Here is a 16244-nt window from a genome sequence, read left to right on the forward strand (position 1 = left end):
AATTAACTGTATGAGACCCCATCAGCATCATGTTCCTCCAGTTTTCTGCCATTGATACCATGATCTTTCATGGCATTACTCCATTTTCATTGGGAATCACCTCTGTTGAGATTATTAACTCTGTTAATAATTGCTGTTATGAATTAACCGAATCCAAATCTTTCCAGCTTGCCAGTATAATGATGTTTCATTCATTATGGCCACACAGATACAATGGAGGTAACAGTCGTCTTATATATGTACAACTTCACAGCTAGGCTTGTTTATGTTGCAAATTAGTAACCTGAATGATCAGCTCTTCAAAATTAAGACACTTAACTACCTAAAGTTGCTTTTAATTCGAAATGTTGGCAAGTAAATTTAGACATCTCTCACCATTTTTTCCTAAAAATACATTGCCTCAAATGACTTTACCAGTCTGTCAAATGAAGGACTATAATACTTATCTTTTTTCAGCCTAAGCGTGATTTGGGAAGCTTAACTAACACTCCACATTGTTCTTTGTATGACAGGTTTTTATTAGAGGTGAAAACCCAAAGAAAGAGTTAAGGATGAAACTCTGAGTGATTAAAAAAGCACCTTGATGTGGAAAGGACTGTAAATAAAGTGAGGGCATAAACGAACTTACTCTCATTCCAGTCTTTTAGCTGCAAGGGGCCTCGAGCATACCACATGCTTTTTCACTATTAGAGGCCCTCTACGTAATGCAAATTAAAACCAGGGCATGCCTTTTCTTAGAACCTCCGCCAGGCATTTTATTTTCATAGCTGTCAACTTCAAAATCATGCTTTCCTCTTACTGATGTTTTGATGGAGGTGGAAGAAAAGAGCATGCAAGTGAACTCTGATTACTTCAATGAAAAGTGTTAGTCATTTGGACCATTTTCTTTCTGTCCTGCAGGTTCCTGGCTGACCCTTTTAGATGGAGGTGGGGGTGGGTAACAACATCAGTCTAGACAGAAGAGGCCAACAACTAGTTGTCCACTCAGGTTTCAGATTATAAATGAATAGTGTTCAATTTCTCACAGATGTTTGGCAGCCGCTGTGCTTTCACTCTAATCGCAAGCAGGATTTCTTCTGCCTGAAGAATGCAGTGACCAATAGACATACATAGACTCATACAATAAGGATTCCATCTACCGTGGTTTAGATTTATCAACTACAAAACAATAAGTTTTTTAAAGTGAGGTCACTACAATTATAGTCTTACTAAATATATTAAATTATTCAGACCTGGCACATATTCCTTTAAAGTTTGGGGAGTTGAATGTTTGTTTCGTGTAGAATGATATTTGTCACTAGGTCTGGTCCAGGGATTAATGTAGTCCTGTAAATCTAAAGTCAGACTGTATCTGTAAAAGCTCTTCAAGGATTAGGAAAAACATAGAGTTAAAAACTATATGTATGCCCAGCCTACAAATAAAGGAACGTTTAGTTTTCCCTATGCCACCTAATTTAAAAAATGGTAATCTAAAAACTGAGGCATTAAATACAACACTCTTAATTTCTCTTCGGACATCCAGAGCTTCACAGTTGCCAATTACCATGTCAAATTACCAAAAATTTTGTAACTCAAGTTTAAAAGCACATCTTTTTTTCCCCTGTATTTAGGAAGAATCTAACTTAACAGCTAGGTGTTTAAAGGCTTTGTTCTAGTCTGAACACAGGCAAAAGTCCAGGTTGTCTTCTTGGAAGTTGTAAACCAAAAATAAATTCACTTAATGTTAACTGAAGTGAAAAAAGAAAAGATGATACAGGTTGAATGTATTTTGCTAAATGTCGAAATGTCACAGAATTTGCACAGTAGCATGGTCAACAAAAAATGATGCAAGAATGATGACAGTAAAAGCAGTTCAGTGGCAAACAGGATAGTACATAAAGAAAATATTACATAGTAAGCCTGGGATAAAGAAGTTTTACTCTCTGTGCAACTACAAGCTGATGCTCTTCTGTTGCTGAGTATCCCAATGGCTCGTTGTAGTTACTCATTTAGTTTATACTTCAAAATATATGAGAAAATTATGAGAAGCATATAACTTCCTGTAAAGTTATCCCAAATGGGGAAGAACCCAACCATCAATACCCCACTGTGGCCCTTAATGGGGGTTCTAAGAGATTTATTGGTCAAAACAAACAGAATCATTGCGCTTTAAAAAGGAAACAGAAAATGTAGGCTGAGTAGCAGGAAGAACTTTGTTACAGAGAGACCTATTAGACTGTGAAATCATAGAATCATAGATTCTACAGATAGAGAATTGTCTAGGTTGGAAGGGACCTTTCAGATCATCCAGTCCAACCATCAGCCTAACTCTGACAAAAACCATCACTAAACCATATCTCTAAGCACTATGTCTATCCGTCTTTTAAATACCTCAAGGGATGGTGCCTCAGCCCCTTCCCTGGGCAGCCTGTTCCAATGCTTAATAACCCTTTCAGTGTAAAAATTTTTCCTAATATCCAATCTAAACCTCCCCTGGCGTAACTTGAGGCCATTTCCTCTTGTCCTGTCACCTGTTGCTTGGGAGAAGAGACCAACCCCAGCCTCTCTACACCCTCCTTTCAGGTAGCTGTAGAGAGCGATAAGGTCTCCCCTCAGCTTCCTTTTCTCCAGGATAAAATAGTCTGAAATAGTCTCCCAGAGTAAGCACTGGAAACAAAATCACTTGGAACATGTAGAAACTGATGAACAAAGTCTACTGGAAACACGAGGATGGGGACCATCGTTCCTTCCAGAGCAAATGACTGCTTCTTAAATTATCAGGGTTTGTTACATTATACAGGAGACATCACAGTATGTATAGCTGAAGTTTCTAGATACTATCACAATTCAAATAACATAAAAATAATACTGTCTCACGAACACTTGGAAATGAAAACTAGTGTGAGGTATTCAAAGAAACTCAAAAAGCAGCTGTTCACAGTCAAGAGTACATACAGGATAACAACAGGTCAGTAAGGCATAAAAAAAAGTAACTGTCTTAGCCTAACTTCTGTTTATCCATCATTGTTTGAAAATGTTTGCATTGTACCGGAAAAGAGGAGAGAGTGATTTAAAGAAGGAGGGTGATTGTGTTACTTTGACTTTTTGAAATTTTAGAGGATATTCTGAAAGTACAGAAATACTTGAGGAGGATGTGGGTGAGTGGATGCAAAGGACTGGTTGGAATTGGACGAATACTTAAAAAAAAATCCCAGCACTTATCAAATCAATTTTCCATACTTACATGCTATATTGGTATCAAAATAACATCCTGTGAAGTGACAACACAGAGGAGAAAAACAAAAACAAAAGATGCCTTCTAATGCTGTAAAATCAAGAGTCAGTTTCAAACATATAGTGATGTTCATTCGTCTTCTATAATCGATATATTTACTGTATGTTATATTTAAGTTGCCAAGTATAAAAGCGAGGGTGAAGAACTTCGTAGGTCAAATTTTACTGTAAAGTGGAAACAACAAGAAATATAGAGCTTTAGGCATGGAAGTTTGACTCTTTCTTTAAAGGATGTCTTTCCAGTTCTAATAGAAAATTACAAGCTATCTATAAATATCAGATCATAATAATTATCATAATAATCAATATAGACAGAAATTGATGTTTCTTCTTTAAAATTCTAAAATTTCCAAAGGAATACTCTGATTCTCTAGAAGATTATGTAGATTTTTTAGACATATAATGTTCCTGTAGAACATCTTTCTATTTCTGTAGAACCTGTGTTTTTTTAGTCTACACTACATTTTTACGCTTTTTCGCAAAGGTCCAACTTTAGCTGCTATCTACAAGAGAAGCAAATATTTTATTCTGTACTCTTTTCTTTTTATTCCTTAATGGACTAATTTGGGGAAATCTTTCTGTCCCGTTTGAAAGTTATAGATCTCTTCCTTTGTAGTAAAAATTTCATTAGATTATTGTCATTGCTTCTTACTGAACTTCCTCCACTCTGAAAAACTAAGGCAGATAGGTCAACAGAACTTTCTTAAGGCCATTGATTGATCCAGGCAGGGCTGGAAATACGAAATTCCTGGCTTTTGCTACTGTACACAGACCAGTAGACCACTTATTTTTGTGTCACGGAAAATTAAACCAAATTACTTTGCAAGATTTCTTAATGGGTTGCTTCTCTTACTCTGTTTGCATTGCTTTTTGCTGTGGTAAAGATACGAGATTCAGATTTTAGAGTTTAAACTCAGCTTTTAATGAATCTGAAAACTAAAATCTTTTTGCAGAATACTACTACTAATACCCCAAATATTCAGATTACTGCCAGATCAATCAGCATTTCAGCATGGGATGATATTGTTTTCTTCTGGCAGTAAGTAGCCCACATTATGACTTCACCTCTTAAATTTCCTCAAGAGGTTAGTTTTCACTAGAAGTGCAGTTTTTCCAAGCCGTATTCAACTTAACCGTATCATAATTTAGGAATTTAATTTGTTCCATATTCTTGCAACTGCCGCTCTCAGCAGTTGAATGGATGGTACTATTTTTTTGAAGCTTGGGAGCATAGAATTTGTTTACTTAGGCTTTCATAGAGTTTTAGAAAAAAAACAATCAAATAATGAATCCACTTCTATGTAAGTACTTACATATATGTGCATAAGTGCATACATGTACGTATATAAGTACTTACATATATATGCGTATTTTTTCTTCAAAAGTAACGTGACATGATTAATGTTTTGTATTGTTTGTATTATCACTCACATACTGCCCCTAAGGAAAAGCCATTGCATTAAAATAATTTCTTGTGTAAGAGGGCATAGGCAGCCTATTCCACCCTTCCCATAATAGTTTTCTGGGCAGGAAACATGTCACAGATTTTCTAAGAGAATCATAGATATGCCCAGAACTCTGCAATATCTCAGTATTTGTTGGAGCAGGGATGGTGAGTAACCACAAAGGATATAATGGTAGTTCTAGTACAGGCTCATATGGAAAGCATCTGAAGTGCTGTGTGTGCTCTGTGCTTTGATCCAAATGTAGCTGAGAAAGAATTCAGGGGATGGGTGGAGGTGGGCATGAAGGAAAGTGAAGTATCTGGGGAGAGGAAAAGAGGAGCAGAGGGCTGGCAAATGAGAACAAGGAGGCTGGAGACTGGTGTACAAAACATTAGGAGAACTTAAAGGAGAAAGGGGGGAATGTACCAAGAGGGATGTAGGAGGGGCTGGAGAGGGACCTTTGGGTTGTTTCATCCTGAGGAAGGTGCATAGTAAGCTGCACGAAGGGTGGGTAGCCAGCACCAACAAATGGCTTCAGCAACTGAAGCTGAGAGATCCGAAGGAGAAAGGCAGTGAAAAAGCCCCGTTGTATCACTCTTGCGTTCCAGGCTGATGAACTGTGATGCAGTGATGGACTGTGTCATGCCCAAGTGAAGAGAGATCACTCCTCAGTGGAATACATCCATTTCTGGAGAGGAAACATGAAATTCAAGTTGCATTAAGTGCTGCAGAAGGTGTTTTTGGCAAATAAATGAGAATGCTACATCAGACTGAGGCTAATTATATTAGAACTGTCTCAGCAATTAAATATGGCTCAAACAGATACAAAAAAAGTTATGTGAACTTTATTTATATTAACTGGTGGGGGTCTTTTTTATTTAAAGCAATATATAGCAGTTCAGGACTGAGTCTTCCTTTCAAGTCCAGGAGGATGTGATACTGTTTATCTTGTAAAAACAGCTGCTGCCTTTGTGCTTGTATTGAGGAAACAGATAACTTTAATGATTCACGCCTCTTAACATTTATATACAGGAGCTGTATCAAGCTCCCTGGAGGTGCTGCACTCACTCACGTATTGGGCTGAAGTCCAATATGGTATGCAAGAGCGTGTATGATAAATACTGAAGATTCTGTTAAGTCCAAAATTATTCTTCCTGCTGTGGGGATGAAGTCGGAAGGGAAAAAGCTTTCCCATTATGCCACAAAAGTGCAGAATCACTTTTGGCTGCAGCCCTAGACATTCTCTTTCATAGGAGAGGTACAGTGCAGGATTAAATGAGGTCACGCTTTCATCTCCCTCAGACCTATGTCATTTTGGTGTGCAAAGAACTGATAAGAATGCAGTTCTGTATCAAAAGTGTGTAATGGGGAAGAGAAGGGAAGACTGGAATGAGGGAGAGGCAGGAGGAGAGTTTAGGACCCTTACCATCTCCCTCATGAGGGGAGTTCACAGGAGTTCACAGTAGGTAGTCTTCTGAGAAGAGATTTGCTTCAGGGTACTCTTGCAGTTGTTCTTATAGCAGTAGATTATTGGAGGTGCAAAGGCTGAGAATTTGAGTAGCTCAAATGCAAACCTGTCTCTTAGTTTGATTTTCTATTGCTTACATTAATCTTCCAGCTACATTTTATGAATGAAGCTAGTCGCCTCCCACTTGTTGCTTCTACACAGGACAGGAAGGCAAATGTATTACTTTTCAAGACGGGATGGCAGAAGTCCAAACATATCTAACAGAGGAAGGAAGCAATCTTATCAGCCTTTCTGGCCCATTGATAAAACCATAGAAGGAAATCATTCAGCTTGAAATGAGAAAAAGGAAGTCTTAGATAAAATGTAGAAGTTGCCTGGGGAGTTTTCATACCACGTCAATGAAAAAGTCACATACAATTAATGAAGCATTCCAGTCTGTATGAAGTGCTTTATTTGTGATATCAAAGCAGAACTATTCACAGTTTTTGACAAGCTTCTCTACAGTGGATCAGTTGACATTTTTCTGGCCTGTCTACTTGGTCATGTACCTTTTATCTAAGCTCTTCTTTATGGAAAAAACCCGCAGCAGCCATCCTGAAATGTGGTTTATTGCTCCATTCATGTCATAGAATCTAATTTTTAGTCACTATTACACATGGAGTATTTTGGCATCCTGGTCTTATTTTTAATTAAAAAAACTAGTTACTTGTATTCAAAGCAAATAATAAACATGGTTACCTGGGGGTTTGTACCTAAGCTGCTATCTCTATTGGCAGCGTGTCATGCCATCTAAAAATACTAGACCAAGCTAGCACTAGCTAGCACAAGCTAATCTCTGCAGTGTACCTTATTGCACAAAATAGACATATCCAGTGCCTCGTATTTTTTCTAGCAAAGTAATGTATCACAGTGTGATTGCTGTGATAATGGAAAACAAACAATCTCAATTTAATTAGTTAGGTTTAGCACTGTTGGGATTATTACGGTAGCTCGAAGTTGGGGGAAAAAGGGACTCTGACATTGTTTCTTTAGGTCTATAGTCGGCAATAATTTGAGGTACAGGAAGTTAATTTCAGACTAAAGCTTGAGATAAAGAACAAAATACACATTCAGTCGAAACCAAAACATCATGGTATTTCAATCATATGGGTAGTTAGGATTATAGCATGGATTGTTTGGTAAACAGATGTTACTCTTTAGATCCAAAGATCCTGGTTAATGCTGAATACCTGTATTTTCCTGCTAAATTAATTATAATTAAGGGTGTCCAGCATTTAGACTTATTTTACAATAGTGTATAAGAATAAAATTAATCTAAAATAAAACAGAATGCTTGACAAAGGCAGGACTTTCAATATATATGGGTTGTATTTTTTAAATGAAATTCTTATGTTTAAACTTAGGTAAGAAACTTGAACATTTGAGCAAGTCCTTGTGGATGCAGTACGTTCCTTTATGACTGCTGAGATGAACAAGCAATTTGAGTATGCAGATAATGCTGAATTATGTAAATTGTGAGTCTATGCATGCTTAAAATACACAGAAGGCAATAATCAACAACACTGTACTCAATTTAGTGTATCTTGAGCGTAAAACACTTGTTTATTGTCTTTCTGTGAAAGCCAGAAGCATATTCTTGCCAAACTCTCTCTCTTGCAAACTTTGTCATCTATCAAACATTGCTTTGTTATTCCAGAAGATCTGGTATTTTAAATTTTATTTGAGTGTATTTTATCTCATCATTCTATTTTCAGTCTTATAATAGGTGACAACTGTAGTTACCATTATGGGCAGTAAGTTTGAAGCATAATTTCTTTTTAGGAATTTAAATGTTTTTCTCTGAAGAAATGAGCAGATTGTCTACATGGATCTAGTAGTAAGTATATGAGATAGTGAACTGTATGAGACTCTCTCCCTCCTGGAATTAATACTGTGATGGGCACCTAAAAAATTTCCCCAGACAGCAGAAAATGTGCTGCTTTCCTGCTTAGGGTTTTTCTGTTCTAATCAGGCTAAACCAGAATTCTGGCTGTTCTACCTCCTTTATTGTTTACTCATGTTAAAGCTTCTTGTTTTGTTATCATGGACCCACTATGTGGTTGTCAAGCCTGATTTATCACAGCCCTGTTCACCATGACCTTTAAAGTACAGCATGTTACTGCAGCAAAGTCAGTTTTCCAGTAACAGAGAAATGAATCAGTTGACATAGCCATGGCCTTTTACAACTTGCAGAATTTATGGGGTCATAGGCTCTCTTTGTACAGTTAGGCTGTAGGTCAGTAACACGTGAGCTAAATCAAATCTCAAAATGTCTCTCTCCTATCCTGCTCCTACCTGTTACAGCATGAAGGACACTTTATATACAGCAGAGGTAGAAGTATATTGTTGAGCATCCACCAAAACAAAACTAAAACCGTAAGTTCTTACAGAATCAGCAGAACAGTTGTTTTCCATCTGTCAAAATGTGATAGTCCTGGTTGCTGGTCATTTTTCAGGCAAAAGAGGTAGAAACCAAAATATTCAATCATTCCCTGCAATCCCAGTGAAGGCAAAACAAGCTCTAGCAGAATGACAGATGCCACAGACCTTGGTCCAGTCAAGTGATTTCTTCTGCTCATAACAAGCTGCTACAAAGTATTTATAACTTTTTTTTTGCAAATACTCAGACTGCCTCCCACTTCTGGTTGTCTGTAATTTAGGGCAGGACTCCAAAATAGAACAGGGACACATCTGGGTAATCTCCAAACAAGCTCAGATACATAATAGATGGTGTAGAAAAGATCTTTAAATTGTTTATAGGTGTAACATTTTGTCGTATACATACATATATATATATATATGTATGTCCGGATTATTCAGCTTAAATGCTGAACAAGCTATGTCTTTAAAAAGAAGGGATTTTTCAAAGTACTTTTTTTTAAACCAAAACACAACACAAATTACATGGTGAATTTCTGATGATATAACTTGCAGTCATGATATGACTGAAAAAAAGGGATGAACTATATAACATGGAATTCCTGGTCACACTAGTTCAGTTCACAGGAGCACCTAGTTGTGTTCCAAGTATGTTTCCATGTTTTCATAATAGAGAGTGATAAACAAATGGTGTAGAGAGAAAGACTTCTATATTAGTGCAGTTGCCTGAAACCCTTAGAAATTGGTGGGTTGGAAGCTATTAAAATACAGTTGCTCTCTGTGTTTTATTTAGATTCTGGGTCATTCCTTAAAATGAGATTACTTGTTTCACTTGTAACTAATACTGATGTATATCTGGAGTCATTTCATTGACAGGTACCCAGGGAGAGGTTAGAAGAGACCCATTCTATGCATAGCGAAATCAACATAGCATCTCTTTATCTCCTGGGAATACTTAGCCTCCAGAATGCTTATCCAAAAGTGTAGCTAGCAGCCCCTCATTTGAGTTTCTTTAATTCCTCGGTGCACAGCCTATTCCAGCTATGATGTTTTTTCAGGCTCAATACAAAAAGGTAATTCGGACAGGTGTAGCACAGGTTTTAGTCTTCAATTAGGTCAAATTACAATTAAATCTGACAGTAAGAAATAGGTTAATTGCTTTAGACCCAATTTAACAAGACTTAGCCCCTGTATAAAACCACTTCTCATAGAAAAAAATTGCATTTTTTTATCTAGGTGAAGGAGGAGGGAAACCTGCCTTTATTTTTAATATCACAATAAGAAAACTTTTATTTTTAATCTTTATAAGGAGACATTCAAATATTCAGGTATTAAATAGTCAATATAAATCCTCGGTCAAAGCTGACAACGTATCATCTTTTACAGCTAACAGAAGTCTTCTTTCTGAACTGTTCTTAGGAGCAGCCCAGGTGACTTATGGAAGAGACAACAGTCTTTTGCTCTCTTTCAAAGATTGCAACTTTGAAAAAATGCATTTCTTCCACATTTTACTTGAGCTCACACAGTCTCACTAATGTTCCAGTCATGAGTAGAACTAAGGATTGCCCTGCTGTCTGCTTCTCGGCATGTTTTGTCTGATTGGGGAATGAGAAGAAGGATTATAACAGGTAGTTCTTGCTCTCCCAAGGATGTGGCTAAGCCAGTGTAGGTCTTATTGTACCAGAGGGTTACTCCACAATAGTTTGTGCTTTGGGCAATATGATTTTCATTTGGACTTTGACTCTTGGTAATCAAGTATGACCAATAACATGCCCCAAATTCAATCTTTCATATAAACCCTGAAGTGAATTTAACTGTAAAAAAAAAAACAACCCCAAAACCCACATCTTCATAATCCTGATAATTTACTGTTGGACTTCATCTTACTGTTAACTGTCTCAGTTGTTTATAAAGCCTGCTTGACTTGTTGGTTTTATTTGAGAGGAACCTATGCAGTCTTCATATGTTGCTAACTGAAATAAAAAGAATAGGAAAAATGCAAACATTTAATATATCTTCTTGTGGACTTGCACATAAGAAGTTTTATAATAGGTGTTTCCCAATTTATTGCTTCCCTACAGTCAGTACTGGAATAGCTCTGCCAAAACATTGATGGGACATATGTTATAAAGTATTTGCAGCTTCAAGAGCTAAAGGGTCATGTTCTTCTGGCTGGTTATATATCTGTTACACAGGAGAATGCGGCTCTCTTCTATGAGAAAGCAAAAGCTTTGTTTCCTATCCAAGACTATATCTAGGTACCAGAAAACGTTTGTAATAACATATAAGATTAAGACCATATAAAGAAGGAAGAAGAATGAGAAAAGGTTGATGGGGGAAAGAAAAGGGTAGTTTGGTTCCTCTGGCATGGAATTACATGTCTGGACTTTATCTAGCAAGCAGGTTTGACATTTATACTATGCTTGTCTCAGTGTGGCATCAGAGATCTGGATTTCTGTCTGTGTGACTATAGAAAGTCACTTCGCCCCTCTGTGCCTCCATTTCCACCATAACCTCTTATTTGTCTTCATTTAGAATTTGAGTTCTGTGGGGTTGGAAACTGGTCATTTGTACAACCCCTGAGGCATAAATCTCAGATGCAGCCTCTGCATATTGCTGAAATACAAACATTACTATTTCTGTTGTGACTCTAAAGAAGCCATTTGATCTCTTTGTCTTTATTTTGTCAACTTTAAAATGGGGCAGTAACTCACAAGTGGGTTATGAGGATTAACTACTTAATGCTAATGAAATATTTTTAGTTCCTCAGAAACCTTTTAAGGACAGCAAAATATTGTTGAGGAAATGAAAAATGCATTCCATCTGTTTTTCATTAATTCACATATGCTATATGATTGACTTTAAAAAAGGCACTTTTTGATCGATCACATAGAATAGTCCATCTCATGGCAGAAGTTTGTTAACTGCTATAGCTGGCTTTTTACAGCTTTTTGCAAGGGAAGTGGAAGGAGGAAGGAACTGCATGTAAGTTTGCTTCAAGAATAGCAGGAATTTTAATGATTTCCTGTGTCGAGTCTGAGAGTCCTCCTCTACCATTCAGAAGTGACACTGTGTAAACAACAGCAAAGCAACCTCAAAAGAGTAGTGAGCTCTCCAAGAATTGAAACCAAGCTAGTGTGTGACTTTTTTCAAAGTATACTGGAGAAGCATACCAGAAGCCTGTTAAAATTTCAATTAAGAAAACGAGACAGCAGTTCGTATCAAAATCTGACTCATTTTAGCAATGCGAGGTATTGAGAGCTGGGCTAGGAGTCTAGTGGTAATACCACCACAAATACACAAGGAGCCTTTCAGTCTTTTGTTCTCCCAAGTAACCAAAAATTAGGGAACCTTTCTGTATACAGTGTAAGGAACACAGAGAATTTCAGCACAGGAAATTATATGGAGAGGCCAATATGAAAATATGAGGTCCGAAAAGCCCATTTTTCCCAGTAACCCGTGAAATAAAAAGTGAGAGAATAAAAAAAGGAGAACCTGCAAGCCTTTAACACAGATGGAGGAAAAAAATGCTTTTTTCCAAAACATGTTTCCTAGGGAATGGTAATAAGTTCTAAGTGTGGATTAGCTTCCTCAGAGATGTTGGTGAATGGCTAGGTGACTTAGTTGATAGTGAGAGTGTAGAAGTAAGAAAACCGCTAGATAGTTTTTAATATTAAAAATTTTAATTTTCATAGTTTTACAAGATTTAAGGTCTGGCTGGAAAGATACTATTTTTGTTACAGAAATTACTTAGCAAGTCATATGGCTCTGTTGACTTCAGGTATGTATATATTAGAAACAATAGCTTTTCAGTGATAGAATGCTCCATAAAGTCTTTTTAAGTCAGAAGTATTCCATATTTGTTTCCAATTTGCATGGCAACAGGAAACTATCACGATATATTTATATTTGCACGTGAATGCATATGTGCGCATACAGGGAATTTAGAAATACAGTAAACCTGGAGGGATGCTGAATATCTTCAGACTGAAGGAGAGAGACAGGCTGCCTGATAACCAAAGAAAGAGTTCATTTTATTCTGTGCAGGCAGGCAGGAAAGGGAGTGCAGCATAAGCAAGACATTTCATTTGTGGTTGAATCCACAGATGAGCTATTGTAGAAAGTATTCTCCAAAACATGCTTACATGAGAGATGGGGCACGTGGTACTGATTAGATTTAGTACCAGCAGGGCAGTTTTATTACACAGAAACATTACAGTTTGAATGCTGCAAACGTGTTCCAGTGTCAGAAGGCTGTCCCTTTATTGTTACGCTTGCCTTGATGGGGATTATGGAGCTCTGCAGCTTCTCAGAAAGTGCTCAGCACCTTTTAGCTTTGGCCAATGTTATAGTTGGAAAGATTCAAAGCTAGGGACAGTGTTTTCTTTTAATAGTCAAACATGCTGGAAAACAAAGGAGAAAGCATGCTTCACATTCCACTGAAGTCAGTGGTTTCTGTCTCTTTTTGCACTTTAGATCACTTCCAGTCCCCTTTGGCAGGAAAGGAAGAGCCCGTGTTTGGGTCTGCATTGTCTGCTTTCATACGTGGGTACTGAGCTCACACCTACCAGCCGGGGAGCGATGCACCCCTTCTGTTACCCTGCTGTTTCTGATGGGTCCAGTCACTTAAATGCCTTCTTGCCTATTAGTTGATAGATTAGCAATAAGAAAAAAAGAGATTATTAAAAAAAAATGTGCAGCCTTTTTTTAATTTGGTCTTCTCCTGGCATGCCACTGATTGGATTTACACTCTTTTTATCTAGATGATACCTAGAAGTTTAGTCAGTGGCACATTTAGTTGCATTTATTAAGATGCATTAGATCTGTAAAAACACAATTTTGAGCATTCGTTTATCTGAAAATGTCAGTAATTAAGTATGAGCTTGGGAAACACAATGCCCAGAGGTTGTACAGTACTGCTATTCTCAGAGCATCTGAGCCTTGATATAACAACCATTCTGAAAAATGTTGAGTGCCATTCTTTGGAATTATTTTTCTGCTAGAAATAGGTATACACAGCAAATCAAAGTTATTTTAGAATTAGTTTAACCAAATTAAAAAGGTTAAGAAAATACATTAGTATGTGTTGGATTTAACACTTAGAACATTTCAGCCTTCATTTGTCTGTTTTCTGCTTTTTACTTCCTCTCTTTTTTCTAGACTATAAATCAATGGAAGGCTAAATTTCCAGGTGTAGACTTTGTTTCAATTACTGTTTTTCCAAACCAGGGAGAACAGGAACAATAATGAAAATACAATAATAAAAAACACAGAAGACTCTCCACTCAGTGTATAATTATTCCTCCAGTGTCAGTAATTCCTGGTTGGGTTCATAGTGATGAATGAACAAATCTCTAACTAATTTCACCTTTTGATATAATTCCTCTTTCAGGTTTCTCTTTATCCTTAAACTATTGCTTGGGAGAGCATTCTGCAAGACAGACAGTACCAAATCAGCATTTCATATATAACATTTTAGTTGTTTTCTAATTGTTTGGGCTTACATATGGATTTAATTTCTTCATCTTAACAAAAAAGTCAGGGTAACATGAACACATATGATTTAGCAAATATGCAAGATTGTATTATAAAAAAACACAACTACTGTGCTTGCTAGAAGGAAGTGCCAGGGGCCCTCACAACATGAATTTTTAATTACTTTCCTCTTCAGCTGCCATAAAGAACTCATTTAATGACGAATTATTTCCCTAAACAATGAGTAGCACTGGTTCCTCTTTGGCCTATGTGCTTATTTATTAAGAATTACAACTTCCTTAATTGATACGTAGATTCAAAGGAACAGGAAATCCAACAGTGAAGCTATTTTTGAATCAGTTGTGGTCAAGGAAAACATCAAAAATATTCTTTAATGATGAAAACACGATTTAGTTTTCAGGCTCAAAATCTAAAAAGCAGCAATATGAAACTTTTCCAATAGTCCTCACATTTTATTTTACCCTTAGGCTGAGAACATAAGAAATGTCAGCTTAAAGTTCTAAATGTTGCTCCTTTAAGTTCTAGAAGTTGCTGCTTAAAGTTCTAAATGCTTTATAACAGGAGAGTCGAGTTAGAGCTCTTCTTCCACTTGAATGAAAGCGCTGCCTGAACAGCATGATAGTATGCAAAAGTACTTGTGTTTGTGAGTGAGGAGAAATTTGAAAAGATGTTATTTGGGAGAGGTGGAGCGAAGATGGCTTTATAGGAAGCGTTTCAAAAGATAAAATATAGTAGATATATTTGGGGAAAGCACAGAAACAGAAGTCTAAGAAGTTAAACACACAGAAAAATAAAGTAGAAGAGAAAAAAAAAAGAAAACAAAATAAGAGGACTTTTTAAATAGTTGTATTAAAATATTTGCTGTCAAAGTGTGCACCTGGAATGTCTAAAGAAGAGCACATCCTGACAGTGTAACAGTGTAACAATTTAAATCATTGAAGGTTTGGAGATGCAAAGTTGATGTAAACTTAATGGGTCTGTCCACATTGTTCAGACATAGTTGTGTTCCACAAAAGCCAATGGCAATTGAAAGTTCTCAGTATTTTACAAAATCAAACCTTGAAAAGTCCAAGTGAAATAATGCATGCTGGGGCAAAAAAAACCCCAAAACACAACCTTCCCCCCCCCGAAAACCCCGAGTGTTGATAGTAAAAAGGTAGTGAGACACAGTACTGTGATAAAAAGTGATGTGATACTGCCTCCTGAGCACAGCTGAAGGCAGCTGGAAGATGGTGGGAGGGCTTTCTCAAGGCTGACTGTAGAGAGGGAGAGCAAATGCCATGAAAGGCCTGTGAGACAAAATATCTGCAATGTGAAAAGCTGAGCAAAGCCTGACACGTAGCTCAGTGCCCCACAGATAAGGTGAATAAAATACATACTTAATGAATGTTAAGTTTTGTAACAACTGGGCAAGCTGGGGTCAGATAACAGACAGCGGATTTCATAGGATGGCCTTAGACTCAACAGGCTTCTGCAGAAATCAGTGGCAACATTATTAATAGCATGACATCACACGATGAACTTCAGTAATGACCCTGCTTGAGCTGCTCCTTGTTTGGTAATGCTTCTGGGGTTTATCAGGAGTGACCCTTGCCGTGATCATTTACAACCCCAAGCAGCACGAATTGACAGGAACTGATAAATGCTAGTTACTGGTTTTAGCAGAACTTCTCTATGTTATACTGGCGAATGTGCATTCGCTTACCATGCAGAAAAGTTTATTAAAGGGCAAAATAACAAACCATGTGATCATCAACATCATCATTTCATACTAGCCGTGGCTCTGGCCACACCTCTGTTTTCCCTGGTCACACTAATTTTCTGGGTGTTGCTCTTGGGAAGTACAAAGACTGAATGCTTTGCTCGCACAACAACAGAGTGCTCAGGACACTGTTACTATTTTGATTTTTATTGCACTACTTTTATAAGTACATTCGGTAACTTCGGACGTATTTTCTCACAGAATGTACAGCACAATCTGGGCCTGGTTTTCATGAGCCTTCGTTGCTAGTAGGCAATATCATATGGTAGATTCATCTGACGTTGTTATATTTTCCTATACTAACCTTTTTGGGGAGGAAAAAATAAATAACTGTTTGACACACACACAAGGAATGTTGGTCTGTAACCCAGGTCAATGTAAG

At 37.2% G+C, this 16244-nt stretch overlaps 1 protein-coding gene across 3 annotated transcripts in view; it reads left to right on the top strand.

Moving 5' to 3' along the window:
* NXT2 (nuclear transport factor 2 like export factor 2) overlaps positions 1-16244 on the top strand; it is a 72350-nt gene that overhangs the window by 28304 nt on the left and 27802 nt on the right. The window lies entirely within an intron of this gene.

This window comes from Chroicocephalus ridibundus, chromosome 9, assembly GCF_963924245.1.
Source record: "Chroicocephalus ridibundus chromosome 9, bChrRid1.1, whole genome shotgun sequence".
In the NCBI taxonomy this organism is placed as follows: domain Eukaryota; kingdom Metazoa; phylum Chordata; class Aves; order Charadriiformes; family Laridae; genus Chroicocephalus; species Chroicocephalus ridibundus.